The sequence below is a fragment of the Mesoplodon bidens genome (assembly GCF_964165515.1).
Source record: "Mesoplodon bidens genome assembly, chromosome: 5".
NCBI classification, from domain to species: domain Eukaryota; kingdom Metazoa; phylum Chordata; class Mammalia; order Artiodactyla; family Ziphiidae; genus Mesoplodon; species Mesoplodon bidens.
The window spans coordinates 61,923,643-61,947,931 of NC_138161.1; the positions used below are offsets into that span (position 1 = coordinate 61,923,643).

Sequence of the window (24,289 nt, forward strand, 5' to 3'; positions counted from 1 at the left end):
AGAAAGGCATCTTGATCAACAGAGACACTGGATTGTCCAATTGTTTTATTGAAGCAACAAATAACCTAGTTCCCAGGACTAACCTCAACATTAGAAACTACTATGTAACTTTAGGCAAATTATTTAATATCTGTTGGCTTCTATTTCTTACTCTGTAAAACCGGGGTAAATTTCAGGCACCAACTGCTTTCTTTATCCCGACACTGGCTAGGATCTTTTAAAATGTATTCCCTGAGCCAAAACCTCACCCACATGCCATCAGTTATTTTCCCTCCTTTTTCCTGTCTCCTTTGCCTCTGCAGAGAAATAAAATTAGCAGTCAAAGTTAAACAAGCCCAGTGGGCAAGACACTCTTCGGTTTAAGGAAAGGGATGGAGTAAGTTGTGTTAAAGTGCTCATTTGGCCCCAAAGATTCATTGTTGGGACACTACCTCCCACAACTAGATCCACTGGAATTTTTCTCAGGAAAATGGAGAACTGTTTTAAGATAGACATGCCCTTTAAGCTGGTCTCAAATCAAAATAAATTTAGGATATTCAAAAACACCCTACAGGATTTTCCCTGTGGAGCCTAAATAAATCACTGGCCAAATTTTCCAATTTATGCTCTGCTGCTAAATGGGACATTCTAAAAATAAATAAATAAATAACATGTTTTAATTTCTACATCTGAAAAAGGAGTATAGGTAAAAGTCTTCATTTTATATTTTCACCCTTCTCTTTTCATGGTAGTATTCATTTGCTTGACAGAATTTAAAAGGATGATGTTTGGGAAAGACCACCCCTAGAGAAGAAAGTTGAAATAAAACCTAATTTTCTAATAAATTTGAAAGTCTGCTAAAGACAACACTATATCCCCTGATTAGTGACTTTGTGGGTCTTTTTAAAAAATGTATGTCTTAGTACATAATTACAGAGGCATCAATAATATCCCCAAAATATATGCATATCAAATTTATAAAATCATGATTATTTTCACACCTAAAAGATATATTTCAGAGCTCCAAAACTGTTAACACCCCTATTGCATTTAAAATATTATTAAGTCTATAAAAACTCATAAATATAACATTTTTAGCAATTCATATACCAGGTAAATGAGAATTTGTATTAGTTTGTACACTATACTGTATACATAGGCTGTCATTTCATACCATGAGGCATTTTTTAAAAAAATAAGAATACCGGAAATGCTCAGGAATCAGTTTTTGGATTTTATAAAGAACTGATGCATTGATTCTATTAATGTTTTTATTTGATTTTAAATGTGAATCAATTATTTTAAGACCAATAACAATGGCTATGGAGGCCATGAAATTGTTGTGTTCATGGAATGTCATACAAGGTAAGATGGAAATTTTCATTCAAATAGTCTGTTCCATCAAAGAGTTTCAACTCTTAAATAAAAATATAAACAAAAGATTGTTCACTTCAACTGACTTCCCTAAGGTTTATGCATAGTTAACACCAAACTTTACAAGACGTTAAAAAAAAAAAAATTACTGGACTGATTAAGTGTGGCAAAATGGTTTGTTCCCTATAAAGAAAATGAACTTAATTCCCACAAAGTTTAATTAGCATTTAGTAGCTGGTACTTACCAAATTGAGGGACAGCCTGATTCTGCAGGTTAACTGTAAAGCAAAGTTAGAAATTGCATATACTGGGGGTTAAGAGCACTAACTTTCATTTAAAAGTTAGATTGAATCACAGTTCAATCCCAGTTCTGCCATTTAGTAGATTTGCAATCTTGGGTAAGTCACGTACCCATTCCAAACCTGACTTTCCTAATCTGTAAACTGGGGTAAAAAATACCTCACAGCAAATGCATGGGGGTTAAAAGAGATCCTGTAGAAAACATTTTTTAATATTTCAATAATTACAATTATTATTTATAGTTAAACCCCTTCTTACCATTTAGAAAACTTGAATTCTACCTCCAGTTAAAAATTATTTCTTAATGGAAGGATAGGAAAAATTTCAATTACTTTTACATAGTGTAAGCAATACTTATTATACCATATCAGTGAAGCACTTTGTGGCCCTCAAAGCTAAACATTATCACTTAACATAACAGAAACCTGGTAAAGATTTATTGGATTAGGGAAAAAATAATATGATATAGTAGAAAGAGTACAGGCTCTGAATACTGGCATTGACACTTAACAGGTATGTGAACCTGGCAGTTTATAAGCTTCAGGGTTTTTGCCTGTAGCATAGGCAGAAAATAGAGTATACAACAGAGTTATAAAGATTAAATTAAGCAATTTATGTGAAAGGTGCTCAGTAACTTCTCTTTTCCTTAATTTTGGTGTTACATGGCGAGAGTGGTAATTGCTGTTTTTCAAGCCTAAACTTTTCTTACATAGCTGTACCAACTTACCCTTCTATGTAAAGTGAGATTATGTTTAGTGAAGGAATAATGTGAATGATGAGAATGAATTCAGGTGCAACAGTAAATATATTTTAACAATATACCCTAAAAACAAGAGCAATGAATCTCAAACCTTGCAATATTATTAGAATCTATGAAGTAGTTTTTGTAAAATACAGATGCCTGAATATCAAAGATTCTGATTTAGGATATCTGGGAGTAGAACCTAGAAATCTGTGCATTTAAAAATCTCCTAGTGCAATATGATGTATAATAGCAAAGGCAAGTAGTGTTTTCTAACATGTGTGGACCAGCTGAAATCTAGGATGGAACCCTATTAGGGATGGAGCTCTAAAATCTGAATTGTAACAAACACCCATGGTAATTCTTAAGTACACTAAACTTTAAGAACCACTGGACTAGAGTCCAATACTACAATACCAAAAAGGTTTATAAATTTTTTTCATCATATTTGGTTATTTAAAATTTTTACCTTCTATTTTAAGAAATATCACTCTCAAAAATGAACTTACGAAAGGATATATTGTACAGCACAGGGAAACATAGCCATTGTTTTGTAATAACTTTAAATGCAGTATAATCTATAAAAATAGTGAATCACTATGTTGTATACCTGAAGCTAATATAGTATCATAAATCAACTTCAGTTAAAAAAATGAACATATGAATGATGCATAAAAAATTTATCTAAAGGAAACACTAATTTTAGGCTCATAAGCATTACCATTATTATTGTTATTGTTATTATTCTTATTATTACAGGTTTTTTAATCAAAACTTAGAAAACTGGGTAAACATATCATCTCTGAAGAGCCTACACCACTGAGAAACACTCCAACTAAGAAATGCAAGGAATTTCAATGTTCTTCAAATTTGTGTGTTTTGCTTTGATTTAGGTTTCTATTACCCATTTCTTCTTTAATTAGAGCAGTAAAAATAAATAAATAAATAAATAAATAAATAAATATATGTTCTTAAACTGGTATAGTGCTTTACTATTTATAAAGAAATTCCATATACATTGTAATTTAATCTTCACAATAACCCTGTGAGGTAGACAGGAAGGGTAACATTTATTATCACCTTTCTGCAAATAAGAAAACCAAGCTCAACCAGCCTAAGCAACTTGCCCAAAGTCATACAGTTTGCTATTTAAGGTAATGTATGGACTGAAAACCCCAGATGTAAATTCCATGCAAAAATTTTGAAATTTAAAACTAAGCACTCATTTTTAAGTGTTATAAAAAAATTTTAAATAGCATAAAAGAGTCTCTAAATTGCAAGTAGTCTATAGTCCTATACCGAAGCATAGTTCATTGTGGTATTTAAATTTATTGTAATTTATTTATTTTATATTTAAAGGTTAGAGGGAAAGTGGAGCTCAATTAGCCAAAATCAAGTAAAAATATTGACAAAAAATTGGACTGTCCATCAGTTATAATACTATTTACACTGCCCATTTGCAGTTCTGCCCTGTATAAGAAAAGCCCTTGTGTCTCAGTTCCCTCTTCTAAAACATGAAATAGCAAGCAGTACTTTCAAAGGCTAGCAATTTAATTTTCAGCAATCATGGCACGTTAAAAACTGTTAAACCAAATATACAACTAGAGTAACACTAGTATGTGTCTAATCCCTATTAAAAACCCTGAATAAAAAGTACCTTAAAATCAAGTAGTCCAGCCTGCTCATTTTATACATGGGAAACAAACCTAGAAAAGTTAAGCATCTTACCCAGGATAACACAGCAAATTTGCTGTAAAGGTAGAACTAGAGATTAACTATCTTTACCCCAAAGTCAACTACAATATACACTCGTGAAAAGGCAGTATTGTTTTCAAAATCAAAAAGAGAAACAATCATTTTTAATGTGAGAGAAAGTAAATTTATAAAGGGATGTTTGGAAAGTAGGTGGTATCAGAAGGTATTTTTCCAAAGAGAAAAAGCTCTAAAATTATTTAAAATTTAAAAAATAAACAATAAATATAAAACAAATAAGTTATAAACAAGCCAGACATAATCATTTATTCAGACCTCAAACATCTGAGTGCCTCTGGGCTGAATGCCAAAGAAAGTTCTAGATGCAGAAGGATGAATAAGACACAAACACTATGCTGGAGGAACTCATGGTTTAGTTGAAAGATATGCTTACAAACAATGGCAGTACAATGTGAAAAGTGCTGTTACCAAGGTATGCCTATAAAAGTTGCTCTGAGAATGTGCTGGAAGGATCACCTCACTGTCTGAAATGATTGGGCTGAGGCTTTACAAGTGGTAAGAATTAGGTGAATATCTCCAACAACCCCTGTCTTCTTCATCCCCCTCTCTAAATTGAATGCATCCCTGTTTGTGCCTGGAATTTTTAAAGTATTTTTAATATACACTGGAATGAGAGAAGGGGTAAAGTGAACACATCCTAACTTCTCTTTGGGTAGTAAGAATTGCCAAATACACTAAAACATAGATTTCTGTGCAGCCACTGCAAAATCAGAGCTTGAAACAATGTGCCCAATTTTTGCAAATAACCTCTTTCCTTTTCACTGTGTCATACATACATCAGGTACTCTCACAGCAGTAGGGACACAAGGTGGCACTGTCGCGCTGACATTCATTTCAGGACCCTTTCAAACTGGACAAATTGGAAAGAGGCAAGAGGCCCTATTGCGACAACTAAAACCAGAGTCGTAATACTGGCCTTCTCCTAGGTCTACCAGCATTAATAGTGGCCACAGAAGGAGCAAATCATTTTGCATTTCACGACTATCATATCATGCCTGTATAGAAGAGAACATATTCTCTGATGGTTTCTGCAAAATGTCATGTGTGTGTTCACAGACTCGTCCAAACACATATAGCACAGCTTTGCCAATAGAAAGTTGGAAGTGAGCTGTTTACTATGGGCAAGGCCACGGGCATGGACCACCTCTCCACCTAGTGGCCAGTGGGGAGGAATGGAGCCTTAGTAACCATGTTGTGCTGCATTCAGTTAAAAGTAGCCCTTTTTATCGGAGTATAGTTGATTTACAATGTTGTGTTACTTTTTGCTGTACAGCAAAGTGAATCAGTTATACATATACATATATCCACTCTTTTTCAGGTTCTTTTCCCATATTGTCCTTTTTACAATTTTTTTTTTCCTCTGGCTGCACAGTGTGGCATGTAGGATCTTAGTTCCCCGACCAGGGATTGAACTGGTGCCCCCTGAAGTGGAATCACGGAGTCTTAACCACTGGACCGCCAAGGAAGCCCTGTGCATTATTTTATTTTATTTATTTATTTTTTAATAGGTCTTTATTCTATAAAATATTGAATCACTATGTTGTACACCTGAAACTATTGATAATATAATATTGTAAGTTAACTAAACTTAATTTTTTAAAAAAAGTGTTAAAAAATAAATTAAATAATGCACAGATTAAAAAAAAAAGTAGCCCTTTTATCAAAGAACCCATAGGCAATTATGTCACTTTGTCTGACAAATGACAACTTTTGGTTTATTGCATTCATTGAATTATTAAATAGACCCAATAATATACTGTGATATATACTGAGGACAACAACAACCAAAAAATTAAAGTACATGTGTGGTCTCTCAGATCACCTAAATTCCCTTTATTCTTCCATCATTACCAACCTAAACTTTTCTCCATACATTTGTGATTTATAGGTAGAAAATGCAAACAGAATTACATATATATATATATATATATATATATATATATATATATATATAGCTATTTATAATAAAAGCACACAATCTTTAAGATAAAAGAAAATCTAAAAAAGAGATTTTCCCTTCATTTTACAGGCAAGGAAACTGAGGAACAGAGAGATTATGATTTATTCGAAGTCATATAGTCAGTTAGGACTAGGCCTCCAAATTTAACCACTTTAAATCCTTTTTGGCATTAGTTAATGCCTCCTATTCTCCAAGGCACTGTTTTTTGTTTGGTTGGTTGGCTGGTTGGTTTGGTTTGGTTTGTTTACCACACCATAGGGTTTCTCTCAACATACTAGGAAAAAAATTAGTTTCTAAAACTTTCATTCATGTATTTTCATGCTAAGTTGATAGGATTGTTTATAAGTTCTAGCACATCTTTATATTCATGGGTATATTCTGAGCCTATTATAAGAACATGCTCTTTTTTAAACTAAGGAATTATTCACATTCATTTAACATTTAAAAAGCAAAGCAGCAAGTGGGCAGGGAATGGAATAGAACGTGCTGGTCAAAACCACTATACAAAAATGGTTTCAGAAAGCCACTCTAAAAAGAAATCTGAATCCTTTCAGACTGATAGGAAGTTTAGAGTTGTTTTTGTTTTGTTTCATATAAAAAGTATTTAACTTTATTTTATTTTAAGAGAGAAAACACACACGCACATGCATACACACACACAGACAAACTTTTCAGTCGATCATTTCATCCATTTTAATTAAAATCATGATGCTGTTCTATGGCATGCCTTGGGAATGCTTTGCTGGGAAGGCTTCTCATCAAAACAAGTGAAAGCTGTCCACCAACTATGAAAATCTGCTCACAACTCCAAACCCAAGGCTTAAAAGGAAAAAGGTATGAAGAAAACCTGGCAGTGAATGTATTAGAAATGTGATTCATTATGACTTTCTCTCCTATGATCTTCTCTTGGCAGTACCACTGGATTCTGTCTTGGAGTGGAGGGAGAATTTAGGTAGATCTGTTTTAAACAGTCATAGGGAGAAGAGAATGCTGTGTCCAACAGATTAGATGGCTTTTATTGATGGTTGGGGAGAAAGTCTTTTTCCTTCATTAGACTTACACATTTAGAAGCTTCAAAAGCCCCCACTCTCTCTACCCTCAGCTTTACTTATATTCTTATCTCCATTTGCTTCTTAATCATCTCTATTCTCCTCCCATCTAGAGATAAGGTGAAGGGATAAAGATCTTTGTTGATTTGAGGAACTAGAAAAAGTAAGAACTATTCCAACTCTTCTTGCCCAATCTAAAGCTGGGTGATAAGTGCAAACAACCAAGAAGATGGAAATATTAGTAAATATGTTCAAACCCAAAGTACATTTACTGGGCCAAAAAGAATTTTAGTATGTCCAGTTTTTAAAAACAACAATAACCAAAATAACAACAACAAACCCAACAGTATAAAGCCACTCCTGAGACTATATTACCTAGTTCCTATTTAAAACAATAAAAGAGAGGACCATATTCTCACTGTTTAAGTGTCTTGGTGTCTAAATAAGGAGGTTTTATTTGTTTATAATAATAACCATACAGTTTTTATATACATACATACTATCTACCAGAAAAACTACATAGCCTAGGACATTCATAGTTTTCTGCTAGTAATAGATTTTGTTTTGTTTTGTTTTCTACTAAGTTTTAATTTGGTACCTGAGCAAACTGACAATATTACTTTAATTTTCTCCTACTTGCATTTCATTTACTGGAAATAAGCTCATACTATAAAAGGAATTTGCCAACAACAAATCATAATTTGATTACAACAGTAATTCACAGAACATTTCTGAAAGGAAAGGAAAAAAATAGCAAATATCCAGGCTCATTTAGTAAAAAACTAAAGCCTTCTGAACATTAGAGAGAATTAAATTTTAAATAATTTAAATTCAAACACAGTTTAAAAAAAAGTTTAGATGACAAATTTCTAAAAAACAAAATAATACTATTATGTATAAGATTAATAATTATTATCATTTTTAGTTTCAATTTATTGGACATCTTTTTAATTTCCAAAAACCCCAAGCTCCATTAAATAGTTTTATATTTGTTGAATGCAAATCCTTACATTAGTTATTTAATATGAAAAGCTTTCAAATAAATTATTAATATTTTAAATGCTTAATGTGTAACATGTATGTTAAATTCATCATACCTCATGACAGAATTATGCAGTGGCAAAATTACTTTTACTATCAAGAAGATAAACACATTATGCTATAATTACCACCTTCCCCATCAAAGTTTCAAAGGTTAGGACTTAATATTAAGAAATGAGTAATAATATCTGCAGTTTCCATCTGCTAACTAGATGGATCAATGAATTCAGCCCTTGTTCCTATATCAGTATACTCACTTGGAAGTCAGCAACTAACTTTCCCAAAGTTAAAGCAGTTATATAAGGGTTGCTTTGGTTAACTGAACTACAGAACACCCCGAGGTGAAGTTTCAATTGAGTGTCAAAAGATTCCAGAAAGGCAAGGTCCATGTCCTCAAGCTGATTACTTTCAAGTGAACTGTAGAATCACAAAAAGGTTTGATCCTGGAGTAGAAGAGAGGTTATGAAGCCAAAGTCAAACATAATTTTTCCACAGTTTAGTGCAGAAATAGCACGCCACTTATTCATTATTACAGTTGAACAGCTAGAGTGGCAGAAAAGCCCTTTTTTCTTATAGGCCCTTGAATGTTGTTTCCAACATCTGCCGTAGTGGTTACAGATACACGATAGTAATAATAGATGGCATTATTTCTTCCCACAATCTCAAAAGATTGCCTATGTTGAAATTAGAAGTAATAGAGCTCAAGGAATATATTTTGATACATTAAACATAATTGGCATCAATGTTATTTGATGATTAAATGTATAATATCTATGTTACAGGAAAACATATGAATTCAGGCTTTCTCTAGAAATTCTAGGATATAGATATTGCCCTTGGGTTTTTGGTAAAGAATTAAAAGGATTTTGTTAGTTATTTGGCATTGCTATAATCCCTGAGGATTCTGAAAAATGCTAGAAATTACTTAAGCAATGGAAATGCATGAAACATAGGTTTTCAAGAAAATTGCAAATTTCTGGTTTTTCCAGATAACCTAGGAATTGTATATGTGATTTGAAAGTTTGGAGCAAAGAATCAAATGGCCAATGCTGACTGTAGTAACACTGTAAATAATATCTAGTGATTGCATAAGCTAACCAAAGTGGCTTATACAACATGAAAAAATATATATAAAAGGGTTGATTTCTAATTTAAGAATAACTTTTGCATGTACACATTTGTTCAACTGCTAGTGTTTATTGTTCTTGATGTAGGGTGAACTATTACTATGTAAGCAATGTATGATTTCTGTGCTTGCGATAGTCACATGGCCATGTAAATGGAAATATTTAGGTTTTCTTTTCAGCGCTATGCAACTTCTCATGCTTATTAGATTCTCACTGGCTAAGGACCTTAGGATGAATGTACTAGTTTATTCTTTTGTAAAAGTTTAATAAAGTGTATTTTCCATTGAAAAATGTAGTTTGTTAAAATACAGTTCTAAAGTGGCCTCCAAGACAAGTCAGCTCTAATATCCATTATCAACTTTTAGACCTAAGGAAAGCACCCTTGGGACTGAAAAAAGGCTGGAACTAGTGGCATTCAAAGAATGTCAACATCAGTCCTTCCTTTGCCGGCAAGGATCACTAGTTAGCCATCAGCCAGATGCTGCTTCCACACACCTTGCCAGACCCTGGGGCAATGCATTTGCTCAGGGTCCGAACTTGGCTCCTATGTGGCAGCATGACTAGCTGCTACTCAAGCTTGGGCAAGTTCATGAACACATCCACTGATAATTTCTATATTTATAGAAAGCCAGAACATGTGTAGATAATCACACAATTGGATATTTATAAAGTGCCAGATTTTATGAATACGGGAATTTGTTAATTAGCACAAGGACTAATCATTAAAATTCAAAAATAGATAAATAAACAGGAATACCATTTATTTGTTCACATTTCAGGGGAAAGTATGCAGCTGCTATCCTTTTGATGAATGTAGGCTTCTGGAGAAAAATATGAAGAAGGAAACTATCCACAAGTTTTGAAATCTTAATGAGTAAAATCCAATAAATTACTATATAGTCTTTACATTAAAAATAATCATAGTGATTTTCCCCTTAAAGAAAAAAAGCTTAAACCAGCATGTGCTTAGCATTTGAATTACACTGTCTTGCATTCCACTGTTTTGGTCCTTTTCAAGGAGCCATAGCTGATTTTCATCGGATAGGAGTTTAAAAGCACACACATGTCACTCAGTACCAAACTGTTTTAGCTACAGGGCATGGCAAAGCATGAAATAACTGCTTTAGAGCACTTCCTCATGTGGGTGTGTTAGATAACTGTCTGCTCCAACAATAAAACGAAACACACTGTGACCTGACCAAGACTCCAGGGCTTTCAATAGGCAGATTTCATGTGCTGATAGGAAAAGCCCACCATAACCAGCAAGGCTGGTTAATGAATTCTTCTGGCACTCTATAGCCCTCCTGTGATGCAAGCCTTTCAGCTTTCCAAATCCCTATATAGCAGAATACACTGGTTTTGAGTTTACTTATGCACATTTTATAATGTCCTGCTGTATTTAGATTGTGACAGTCCCTCCCAGAAAAGGCTAAGATTATTTTTCATACTAAAAATATTTTAAATCTACTGAAGGCTAAGAATTATAATGCAAAAGAAAACATATACACATTCTAAAAATCAAGCCAGCCATAAAAATGACTAAATGTTTATTTACTCTTTTATTCTTTCTAGAAGGTTAAAGGAAATTTTCATCTTCTCTTAAAAACCTCTCTGTTTTGTGTTTGCTTCTAATTAACATAAACATGCTTAACGTGAAATTTTAAGATGTCATATCCACAAAGAATCTGTGATTTTTTTATCCACCCATGTATGAGAATATGTACATAAACATACATAAATGCACACAGATATCTCCTCACATACATGTGTACAGAAAAAAAAATTATTGGTCAAGAGATATATTAAAGATTTCTTTTGAAAAAAGGGTAGAATTTTAGGTAGTTCTCATAATATTAATATAGAAAATGACAGGTGCATGAGACATGCACATTTTTGACATATTAGTTTTAAAACAAATGTTTGGGTCAAGAGTATGAAATGGAGAAAATCACATTTGAAACACCATATATTGCATACCATATGAACAAACACTTTCAACAGATTCCCCCCACAGTTCCCCTTTAGACCTTCAGGGTTAAAAAAAATCCCTGACAGGCTCTGACTGAGTATACTTAGCATCTGTACTACTCTTGGTCAAAGCTGGCCTTCCAGTTTAGGTAATATAAGTAAATTAAAAGTTTAGGTAATATAAGCAAATTAAAAGTCTCTGAATAAATTTTTTAAAAGAAAGGAAAAAAAGACTTTTAGCAGCAAAAGTTCACCACCTTCTTGGAATAATGGATTTTTAATAAACATTTTACTAGGTTTGAACCTTGAGAATATGTTTGGGAATCTGCTCTGGCGTCCCAGGTGGGTTAAGAATATTGCTTTATGGACTTCTTTGTGTTGTCAGAGAGGCCTAATGGAATTTAAAAAAAGAAAGAAAAAAAAAAAAGAAAGTCTGCCACTTCTATTAAATAAATAATTTATTATGAAAAGGTGATTGTTATTATCAAAGATCTCTATAGATTAGCATCCATTTTCTATCACTGCTTAATGTGTATGCTGAAAACATTTGCGTATCCTACCACCTGACTTAATTTTTATCAAAGGAACAACAGTTTTACTTTTGGACAAATCGAAATAAAACTCCACTAAGGAGACCATTTCAAATGGACCTATTTAACTACTTCTTTGAATTTTGAAGAACACTGTTCTGGGAAAACTCTTCAACAATGTCACCTAGTTGTGAATGCAACTTTTTTTCCCCACCGTACAAAAGAAAAATAAATAATAAAGGAAAAAGAAAGCACCTCAAAACTATGTTTGAAATAACAAGTGCATTATTTATAGTTCTCGAAATGTTAAATGAATACTTACAGTTGTTGCATAAGATGGCCTGATACACTTCATAGCTTCCACTTTGTAAAAAGACGGCCAGCCCCCCACTTCTCCCTCCCCAAGCATAAATAAACAGTAACATACTGAAAGGAAACTGTCCTAGGATAAAAACTGCTTGTTAAGAAAGTTTGCAATCTTACTAACCAGTGATATCCCTACAAATGTAAAAGTCCATCTGCAAAATACAAGTTACAAAACAGAGTAGCTTATTCCTTTCAGAATACCCCCCACATGTAGTATAGAAGAGTATGTAATAATAAAAATAATTACTAGATTTTTACCCACCCTCAGTGACAACCCCTCACCTTATGGTCAATGTCATCCAAAAAACATACTGGCAAAAATTATTCAACCTGCTTCGAGGATTTAAACTATAAATATGGACTTTAAACTTCAATGTAAAACAAAGAACAAGAGTCTCACTTTAGTAATACCCACGCTGTCACTGCAGCTAAAACTCATTGGCACATTACTAACAAAACCCAGTTAGCAATAAATAAGGACAACATGATATATAGACAGACAGATGGAACTGCATAAACAGACAAGAAAAGCAAAGAGACTGACAAACATACGAGGGGTCTGTTTTAAAAGAGTGAAAGATACTGATTTATTTGGGACTTCAGTAAGAAAAATAGGTTTGTTTGTAATTATTTTTAAAGTAATTAAACTAAATCACAAGGGCACACCCTTAAATAAGTAGGAAGAAAATTAGTAGAGGATAGGCCTCCTATAGATGTTCTAAATTTTAAGCTAGCAATACCTCTGTCAAACTTAAATCTAGAAATTAAAATTCAAGGGAGAAAGAATAAAAGCACTGGGGGCTAAAGGACATGATAGGTAGAGGGGGGATTGAGGAAGCAGGATTTTTTTTTTGAAAGTTGTCTGCCCTACCTTCTTCCCCAGCGCTGAGTTTCTCTTCTCATAATCGGTGTCTCCCTGGAAGTACAGTGTGAGTGGTAATGACTGCCTGCCTCCCTAATGAGTCCATTTTCCTGCTCTTGATGTTGTGTATATACACACACTGCAACCTACCTTACAAACCACAGAGACGGGAAGAGAGAGAGAGAGCAAGGCAGGGGGTGGGGGGCAGAGAGGGAGAGAGAGACAGAGACAGAGCAAGCGAGTGAGAGAGAGAGAGAGAGAGAGAGAGAGAAGAGGAGAGAGAGAGAGAAAGAAAAACAGAAGAAAACAGAGAGAGAAAGGCACAGACAAAGCCCTCCTACCAGACAGCAGACAGCCTTCCTTCCCCTATCCAGCAAAATGCAACTCGTCTAATGCAGCAACAGGTTCAGTATTGCCAGACTAACAGAGTGAAAAAGGTATATTCTCTATATCATTACTGCTTGCAAATAAACTGTTTAAGAGCAGCTGGCTCCACCTTCTTTATTTATGCTCCATTATGAGGAATGTATTGTTTCAGTTCTGGCACACAGTACATGTAATTATCATAAATACATTTTTTGCATATTAGCAGGAAATAGTGAAATACATAGCTTATTTGTGCAATCTTTTAAATTTATTTTTTTAATGTGAAAAGAGTGTCAACAAATCTGCTCTGACAAAAGCCTAGTAATGATTTTAAAGTCAGAGCAGTCTTAAAGGAGGCTCTGAAAAAAACAGACTCCATACAATAAGAAAACTGATCTCAGACAAAACTGATAACTGCAAAGAAGAAATCATTGCTCAGTAAATAAATCAAGACCATAAGCAACATTGCAGACAAAATCAGAATTAAGTTTAATTAAGTAACTAATAGATTGGTACTCTAGAAGAAGGCAGATTGGTTTCTTATTTGAAGCATCTCTGTAAAAAAACACCACAATGCAATGTACTCTGTGTGAACAGGTGCAATGCATATAGTACATAGTGTTACAACAATAGAAATAAATCCCACAAGGAGCTTCCATCACAAGCAGGACAAGATTTCATAGAATATGGATCTGAAACCACAGCAGAACTCCCTTGTTCTTTTATTAGGAGGAAAAAATAAAAATAATCAATGCTTCCTTAAAAGAAAAAAAAAAACTGTTTTTCTTTGTCTAATGCCTCTAACCGTTTTTTGTCTACGTGCTAGAACCAAAATAATGCTGATATTGCACTCCTTACCCCATCACGTGTTTCCCCACCCCTTCCCCCATGTCTTTTCTTATTTCATAAGTGATACATTTGCAGCTATGGAATTACAAAGATCAGAAAACAGAACTAGTTTCAAGCCCTTCTCCTTGTCCCCCAATTTTTTTAAACTAGACTCTGCCTGTCTACCTAGAGAGCCACCTTCCTTTAAATATTTCTATACAGTTTGGCTGTGTGTCATTTAGATGGGACTTAGAAACATTACAATACAGGTTAAATATTCTAAAGCAAATTTACATAAAAATGAAAAAATGACTGATTCTGACCCGTTCAAACCCTGCATTTGGGCACCAATAATTAAGTACATTCATTGTAGAATCATCCTTTTTACATGGTTTAGTGTTTTACCATGCTTCAAAAATTAGGATGTGTTCCTTTGCATAAACAAAACTACTTCAGTATATAAGTATCAATTCCTTTGTTTAAAAGTCAGTTTTCGATTAATAAAATGAATAACTTAATTACTTCAATATACAACTTATAGATTAACTATATCTTTATCTGATTCACAAAAATCTTTTAGAATGTCAGTTAAATCTTGGGTCATGTTCAGAATCGAGATCAATATTGTTTTAGCTATTATAAGAGTAAATAACCCATAGCACAGAAATTAAAACGTGATGTCTGGCCACACATGTACACTGTCCTGGGAAAATTCTAGCAAGAAACCAAGACTCCAGACCCTCCACTCTCACTGTAAACCACCAATTCTAATTCTCTGGTACTGCAGTAGTGTTACACCCCTCTCAAGGGTGGTTGCTTAATAAAGAGGGGGCAGACACACGTGAAAGGGGAGGTTACAGCACCCTACTTTTGGTCACATGTCCTGAGAAAAACCTTTCTAAGACTCACTTAGTGTGCCTAAGGTACCAGCATGCATCTCACCCCTTACTGCTCAGTCAGGCAGTTCTGTTTTTCTACTATTGCCCTATTGTTTCTCTGAAGCTTTGTTCAAATGTATGAAGAAAAATGCCACTTAAAAAAGCACACAAGCTGCACAGTTTGACAGACTGATTTGAATTATATATTACTATGTCCTGACTTTTTAAAATAGGGTTCTAGGTATTTTTGTTTTGTCTAGTTTGCTTTAACACAAGAATAAGAAGACAGTATTTGATTTCTACTAGCAGGAGTCAAAAGGAATGTAAAGGACCATGAGGGCTATTCACCTTTTCTAAAGAAAAACCAGTTAGTTGAATTTAAAAAAGAAAAACAAATATTTTGGCTTAGTGAAAAATGCACAACATCCCAACACTTTCTCCATATCTGCATACTTTACTAGATTCCAAGCACAGTAAGTGACATATTCTTAGTACTTTCTGGAGTTCAAGATACACTTTCCCTGCTAGAACTGGAGATCCACGTATTAAATTAACCATAGCACCACATGAAACAATAATCCTAACTATCAGTCTCTGAAGTTATAAAGTTATTAAATTAAGTTGTTTCATATGTTGATATGCCATGGGGCAATTTCATCCTGTAGAAACATCCTAAAGTGGGAGTTAAGAACTGGTTTTGGTCCTACTGTCACCACGAGTAGTTTGTGTAACCTGGGCAAGTCATGTAGTCATCCTCAGCTTCATATAATAAAGTAAATTAAATTTGAAAGGAAGGAATTGAACTGGTTAACATAATAATGATTATGATAGCCAATGCTTAAGTCCTTACTATGTGCCAGGAACTCCTCTAAGTACTTTGCATAAATTAACTCATTAAATCCTAATAATGACTCTATGAGGTAGGGATTGTTTTTAGTTTCATTTTCCCGGTGAAGAAACAGAGAAGTTAAGTGATTTGCCCAAGATCACACAGCACAGAAGTAATGAGATTTGAATCCAGCCTGTCTGGTTTAGAGATCATATGCTTAATCCCTACACCATATTGTCTCCCAATATCTAATTCTAGCTCAGGCCTCATCTAGGCATAAGAATCTGCGCTTATGAGTGAAGTCCAACACATCCTGATGATTCCTCCTAACTTGTTTACTAATATAGCAAATTTGCTCTTCTAATTTACACCCAGAACTCTCAATACATTTGGTTTAAGAGTCTATGTAAAAGTTTACATAATCCACTCAATCGCCTGTTTCCAAATGTCCATAAATATGTGCAAACATTTGCTTGAAGTGGAAAATAACTTGTAACCAATAAGGCTATCAATTCATAAAGGCTACTTGCACTATATGTAGTTCCCATACATTATTCTCCTGAATACCCTGTGTTTAAAAAAGAAAACAAAAAAAACAAAAAAACTACACAGTTCTTAAAGGTTCCCTAGTTCAAATATCAAATACGAATGCAAGTAATTATTTAAAGAACTAAATAAATAATAAATAAAATACAATTTAAAAAATTCTTGTTTTCCATAGCCTGAGAAAGGCATGGAAGAAAACAAGGATTTAATTATAAATGATTTGTAAGAGATGCTGAATAATAACATCCTATGATTTTTACGCAGTTGGTTTTAATGTTAATTTTTTAGAGGTATATTCTGAAGACTTTTATACTAATGTCTCATTCTGCAAGAAAATTTATCTGCTCTGATCTTTGTGCACTAATTAAACATGTATTTTGTGCCCACTATGTGCCATACACTATACTTGAGGGTGAAAAGTGAAAATAAAACATATGGTGTAGTTTCTGCTTGTGAGGACCTTCACAGGCTGGTGGGGGACAGGCATGTGAACAATATTAGCCAAAGCAAATAATCTTGCCACTATTTAATGTAATATCCCATGTAATGCAGTGCCTTAAACTTCCTGTACTTCCAACAAAAAGCTAAAAATGAAATTAAACAAAATAAATATAAATACCTAAATTTAAAATGTGGCTTATGAAAGGTGTGTGTGCCTGTGTGTGTGTGTGTGTGTAGCAGGAGGAGGTACTGGGGTTAGATTGGAAATAGTTTTTTCTCTAACAGTGTGGTTTATAGACCCATTGAGTTAATTTTGTCCACTATCCCCCAGGTGCCTAGTAAAGTGTCTTCTACAAATACACAGCACATGTACTTCTTAAATGATTGTGGAAATCCGTGATACCTATTGCCCTGGAGCATAAAATTTCATTAATTTTAGGGTTACAGTGTACTTTGATCAGAGATTGTTGACTTGGCAAATGAATACTTCCACATGTACATGAAGGGTGATACTTTTTTAATTTTGAAAAGAAAGTCAACTAAATTCAAAACCATTTACCCCTATCCCAAGTATACTTTTGCCAAGTCCTTTCTCAGGCATCATTAATGTTTTTATATTATGTGAGGCTAAACAGGAAAAAATGTTGGGACAGTTTAAGATTGTTCACAAGAACATTCCCAAAAGATACTTTTATTGCACAGATTAAAAAGAAAAATAAGGGAGAGGAGTGAAAATAAGAGTCATGTTGCAATGATGGACAGAACAAGACTTTTAGCCCTAGTATGTGGGTAGAAAAGCAAAGTCTGGATTAGTGGGTCAAAATGACTAAGTGTCACTAAGTACTGAGGCCACCATCATAAAGTCAATTCTATCTGGCCTAATTAGATAATGATCCTTAATCCTTAATCTTGGTCATCTGTCTTAAAATTGTATCTCATCAGTACCAAGAAAAAATAGAAGAGATTATAGATAAATCATAGTTTACTAGTGGTAGGTCAGTAGTATGACCCTTATATGGGAAGAGATGCATATCTAATGTCAATTCTAGTCAACAAATATTTAATTTTAAAACAAAAACAAAGCATTCCATGTAAACTACATCACTGGGAGTACCTTTATTATACACTTTGCAGTGCTGTAGACATCTATCCTTTAACACAACTCCCTTCTCCACCAGACTGAAGGAACCTCCCAGAACAGAGGTTCTACTTATTAAGTTTTGTCAGCCTAACACCTTGCAGAACACCTGGAATATGGGTGAAGCTCAATAAAGTTTTCTTGAATGAATGAATAAACAAATGAATGAATGATTGAACAAATGAACATACAAAGCAATATATGGGATTTATAAATCTTGGCTTATTAAAAACTTTAATAAATTTGAGTTGCAAGGATGATATAAACAACCTGTAAATAGCATTTTAACACATATTAAATCACATATAGAACGTTTTCTTACTTTAAGATCTTGGAAAAAACAAAAATGATTACAGTAGACAAAAAAAAATAATACTCTTCAACTTTTCTGTGTCTGAAAAATTGCAAAATAAAATGTTGAATAAAAAAGGTATTGTCCCATAGCTAGCAGAATTTTAACTCATCTCTGAGAAGAAAATTCAGCTTCCCTTTACATTTTGTTATCCATTTTTTCTTTCACATCTACAACATAAGTGTTCAAGTATAAGTCTGAAATTGGCCTTAGAGTGCCTCATAGGAATAGAACCATATCCTTTGAGAAAAATACCTTTTAAGCTGGTTAGGGTCAAAGAGTGGGACCTGAATAATTCTTCTTGTGTGTTTAAAGTGTGCTGCAAAAGAAATTAATAATAATTTGAAGGTAGGGGAGCATAGAAATGAGATGAGAGGAGGAAGAGAGGAGAATTACAGGAAGGAGGGGGGCAGTGAGAAATTCCCCAATGTCAAGGTGGCCACAGATTTTTTTAAAAAGAGTGACACCTAATATTAAATTCTAAGAGGTTTGCATTTTTTGTGATGCAAATATTCTTCTTCTCTCCAAACGTGGAAAGCTTGGTATATTCTACAACCTCATTTAATAGTATAATAAGGAATAAAAAGATGGAAAAATAAAGTACTGCCATACATTCACTCCTATGCTGTAGCATTTGCAAACATAGAAGCTTCTTAATTGAGACAGAAAATACTCCAGGAGTTGCACGGAGTGACCAGTGGCACTTTGAATAGTGGCCAGTAAATGGTTAATAGTGAATAGTAAAAAGTCAAAAGTATCTTTAACATAGAATGACTCAGATATGGACATGAGTCAATCACCTTTTTTTCCATAGACACACAGGAGAAATACGGCCATGTGGAAAAGAGGCACAGAGATTAATGTCTGAATTACAAGCTTATTATGACTATTACTGTTGTTACTACCTCTAAAACTGATGTTAAATGTTATGAATATCTTCAGAAATTTAGGGGAGGAGAGTTCTTTTGTGACAGAATCAATAAATTTTGAATCAAAGAATTAAAAAACATAAAGATGTCATTCTCAATATCTCCCTGGCTCTAGAAAAATGTATTAGGTATATATACTACATTAACTTTTTCTGCTCCCTGCTCAATCTTCTCTCCTAAACAATCTAGAACAGCGTTAGCAACCGTCTTTAAAGTTTCAACCCTTACATAATAATTTATCCATATGTACACGTTATATTCAATGCACAAGGAAAAAGAAACAAACTACAGAGTGCATTCTATAGGAAAAATAAAAGTTACATGGAAGATATAAAAGAGGCATCTTAATTGCTATAGATGTTGCTTGTCCAGCAGGTTAGTGAGATCCCCACTGTCCTGCTTGGTGACTCTACATGCAAAAACTGTCTCCGTATTCTTGCTACTATTAGTAAGGATCCATTCTTATACTAAAAGTTATCACTATTATAATGTGTCAGGAACTGTGCTTGGTGTTACATACACTAACTCATTTAATCCTCCTAACAGCATTATAAGAAAAGTAATATTAATTTATAATTTATAATTTCATTTATAGATGAGGAAACTGAGGCCCAAAGTCTTGCAGCTAATAAGTGGTAGAAGTCAGGCCTAAACTCAATCCAAGTGGAATTTTTAAGGGATAAAGGGAGGAGCTTGACAAAATTACTCCAAAATTTTTTTAGAATAATGAACTGGTGATATTAGGAAGAAATTTTCAGAAAAAACTAATGATGAGAAACAAGTTTGAGTATATATATTCCCCAATAATAATTTCAATATTCATTTTACATATATTTGAGAAAAAGTATACCTGTCTCAAAATAAAATTTAAAGAAAGCATAATGAATAAAAGCAGAATATAAATAAATAACTTTCAAACGTGATGAAACATACCAGGAACCAGTTTGATTAAAGAGTTGGAAACATTAATAACAATCTTACAGTAATATTGAAGCCAGATATTAATAATAGAGTCAGCATGAAAAGAGCCTGCTAACTCCTCTGAGGCAACAGGCCACAGGGACAATTCAAAACAGGTAGAAACAGTATCTCTTATTTTTAAGAAAGCTCATTTAACCCCGATAAGATATAGGCTTACAAACATAACCTTTTAAATATATAAGGTCATATCAAGCTTTTGGAAGAGAACCTACATAAAATCTCAATCTTCTTCATTTCTATTAATAACAAATACAGGAAAACCTCATTAATCAGAGTATATACAAATCAGAAGGTATAATGTATCAGATATGTCCACAGGATTCTTGTGAAATAGAAATTTTGAAATGAATTTCATTAAATTAAATTTTATTTTGATAATTATGTTAGGTGTTTCAAAATTATCAAATTATCAAAATAAATTCTACTTTATGTTGAAAATCTATAAATTTAGGATTATCACTAAATTAAATGTGGTGTTCTCCTCTATTTCAAACTGATGACATTTTACCACTTAAAATGTAACACTAACTGGACCTTCCACAACTCAGATAATACTCACAGCATCATTTAAACCTATGTAGAATATGAACATAAAAAAACAAGTGTCTCATCAGGAAACAACTATTAGTAATCAGTAAGAGAAGAACACTGCCCATAATTAAATCTGTATTAATTATGAAAAGGGTTATTAAAGAAATAAATCATCATTGTGGATTTCATTTTAGAAATTTAATGATCTGGGACTCCAATACACACTTCTTATGAAATCATATCTAAAAGTTTGTAACTGAAATAAACTGCAAAGCACTCTAAGCTAATATTTTAATAAAATGCATGTGGTTTTTGCCTAAAATAAACTTCTTTAACTACACTCCCTCCACCAACAAATGCATTTAATTCAATATGCCACTCAATAATTACTTTGTGCTGTAGCAGTTTAACTGAATGTTTACAATATATTTTACAACAAAATAATAAATATTATAAAATATTTATGTTATAAAATAAAATGTTAGATATAATTTTAAAAAATTCTGGTTTTCCAGGTGCTACATTTTAACTATACTATTATTTTTAAAGTTAGATTAATAAGTGTATAGAAATAAAGAATAAATCCGAGCAGTTTTTAGGCAGTGGTGGGTGATACACAAAATATTTATAGCTGGAAAGGCATGGGCATAGACCAATAAGAAATGTTACTGTAACTAGTAATCAAAACAGATACTGGTTGTAAATAAATGATATATTGCCAGTGTGTGTTTCCTGAATAACAACCCTTGTTTTAGATAATAGACCAGAATCCATTTTCTAAAACAAGCTAATAAAATTTGGAGGGAGATGTAGTTTTACTAATGATCTACTACCCCTATACTCTAGGTCAATGGATTCCCCAATTTTTAAAAATTATACATCCCAGCAGTAAAAATATTTTGAACTCTACGTAGATGATTTGTCTGTTGGTTCTCAACTCCATTCCCACCTCCTCCGTGTGCTCTTATGTGGTGGAACCTGAAAACTACATTTCCCAGGTTGCTTTACCAGGATGGGATGCACTGGCAGAAGATCAAAGAGAATTTTTTTTTCCTTCTGTTTGTGGCACCAGCAGTCTCAGCAATGGTGCTTCAACAGCTTCTGTAGCACAGAGCTCTTGGGATCTGGCTCTCAGGACTGCTGACTGCAGCAGTAGTACCACAGGTGAAGAACAGAAGCAGCCATCACAGGTAACTGGAAGCTCTACCAGCCAGGGCAAATACAACAGCATTGGAGGAACTGTGGACTCCTGGGCTCTTGCTTTGTCAGTAGGAGTGTGGTCACCTGGCTTCCTGGACATGGTGATTCTAACATTTACAGCAGAAGCAGTGCTCTAGCTGCCTCAGCAGCACAGTGCTTATAAGCTCTGGGTAACAAAACTTTCCCTTGCTTTCTACAGGTATTTATTGCTAAAAAACACTGCCACCATCTTTTCCTTCCACCAGACTTTTCAACACTTTTGCAACCAATTCCCTGGATTAAAGTCCCTCTGTTTTGAGTCATATCTGTTTTTCTGACTAGGCACTGATTAAATATAAGCCCACACTCGAATATATACAATTATTTATAAATTATAGACATACTACTACATTATAGATATTATAGAACATATGAAGTAATAGTGGTTTTAAAGAATGAGGTAAACAAGAAATAAACAATATTTTAAATAAATTTTAACTATGTATTTATCAACAACTTTCAAATATTTTTGTTCTCACTAAAAAACACAATTTTTAGAGTAATGTGATGAAATATTTGTTATTCTTTGTATCTTGGCTTGGTTTTACACTTTGTGAAGCCGTCATTTGAAAATCTGGTACTACTTTCAGGTTATTATGATGCTTAGCTGTAATGGTTGTCATGGAGGGGGGAAAAGCCTCACAAAATAGTAGATCCAAATGGAAGAAGAGCACCATTAGCTGTGCTTATTCAATCACAGTACTCAATTTTTAATCCCAACCACCAATTGTGTACAAGATTTTGTTGAAATTTGGCTAGTAAATTTTCATCTTCCCAGATGTCAACCGGTCATTCTTAAAAACTAAGAGGTACCTGTAGCATTTTTATTTTTTAACAAAAGAATTTTTAAAATCCATTTAAAGATTTCATTTGGAGGATTGTAAAACAAGTTATAAAATTCTGTTTCAAGTTTTAAAAAATACTCAGATACAGTTTTTGTGCAGTTTTTAAATTATACAGAAACTGGAGTTTTACAATTACATTGGTTTTGGCAACAAAATCACATTATTTGGAAATAACAACAAACATTCAGTATGAAAATGTCCTCTCCATACTATGGATCTTTCAAAAAGCAGTTATCTTCTCACTCATTGTTAGTATAATTACTTAAAAAAAAAAAGATCAAGTATGTTTCTTTTTTTTCCCAGAAATATTTGTTAGAGAGCACCTGTCATCACAGAAAAGGGTGGCAAAATTAGAACTCTTGTCATTTTGTAAAATAAAAATGCATAACTGCAACAAATTTCATATCGCTTCTCAATGATCTCCCATTGAATAGCAGTGAACCTCAAGTGGTACAAACAAAATTCATGGCCACTTTCCATCATACTACAAAGTATCATAAAGATTCCACTTCCATATTTGATTCTGTTTTCTACTACATTTTAAATATTTTATTAAAAAAACAAAAACAAATTAATCACATCAATGACATCCTGCAGCACTTGTGTATCCTTTCACTTGAACTGATTTGCTAAGATAGCTTGCTTATAAATTATGAGCGAATGAATGTCATGAGCAGAAGTAGCTCTGTAATCTTACCCAGAAATCTTTTTTCCATTCCAACCACATCAACCACTCCAACACTACAAAACTACGTTAACATAGTTTTTTCAGAATACATTATTTTACTTAGAGGGCATTTTGATTCTTGGCAGGTATCTTTTCCAGTAATCCTTTTAGTGATTCATAAAAATGCAGTTCTTCATATTACTGAAATTGAGCCTAACAAATACCATTGGTTGAAATATTAGAAATACTTATACTTTCATTTAACAACACAGTGAACCTCTCACACTATATAATTTATTCAAACACATTTCTTCAAATCTTCAGTGTTTTCTATGCATTGTCTAACAGCATTTGCTGACAAATAAATGTTATATCGTTTGTTGTAATATTATTTTTCATGCAATGTTTCAGTCATTTTTCTCAAGGCATGCCATACACTAAGGATGAGGTTCATCCTTAATGAGAGTGAATATAAATCCACATTTCAAATAGACTTCTTGATCATTATTTTTGGTTGACTTAGTGTCAAATATGATTAAATCATCATTTTAAAAAATTTTGTAATATAGCTGACAACAGATTCATACTATGTATGAGATATTCTTGTTCAAATGTGCTTATTAGTATTTATCCTTATTCTGCTATTTT

The 24,289-nt window shown here is 33.3% G+C and overlaps 1 protein-coding gene across 7 annotated transcripts in view; it reads right to left on the reverse strand.

Annotated features, from left to right (window-relative positions):
* ZBTB20 (zinc finger and BTB domain containing 20) overlaps positions 1 to 24,289 on the reverse strand; it is an 830,948-nt gene that overhangs the window by 774,307 nt on the left and 32,352 nt on the right. For 3 of the 7 annotated variants that reach the window (XM_081234532.1, XM_081234530.1, XM_081234521.1), the window contains exon 1: positions 13,081 to 13,199. The exons of 3 other annotated variants lie outside the window; for them this stretch is intronic. The gene's annotated coding sequence lies outside the window, so the exon portion shown is untranslated. Of the gene's footprint in view, positions 1 to 13,080; positions 13,209 to 24,289 lie in introns of those variants that run through there. One more of the 7 variants, XM_081234535.1, reaches the window with a different exon arrangement.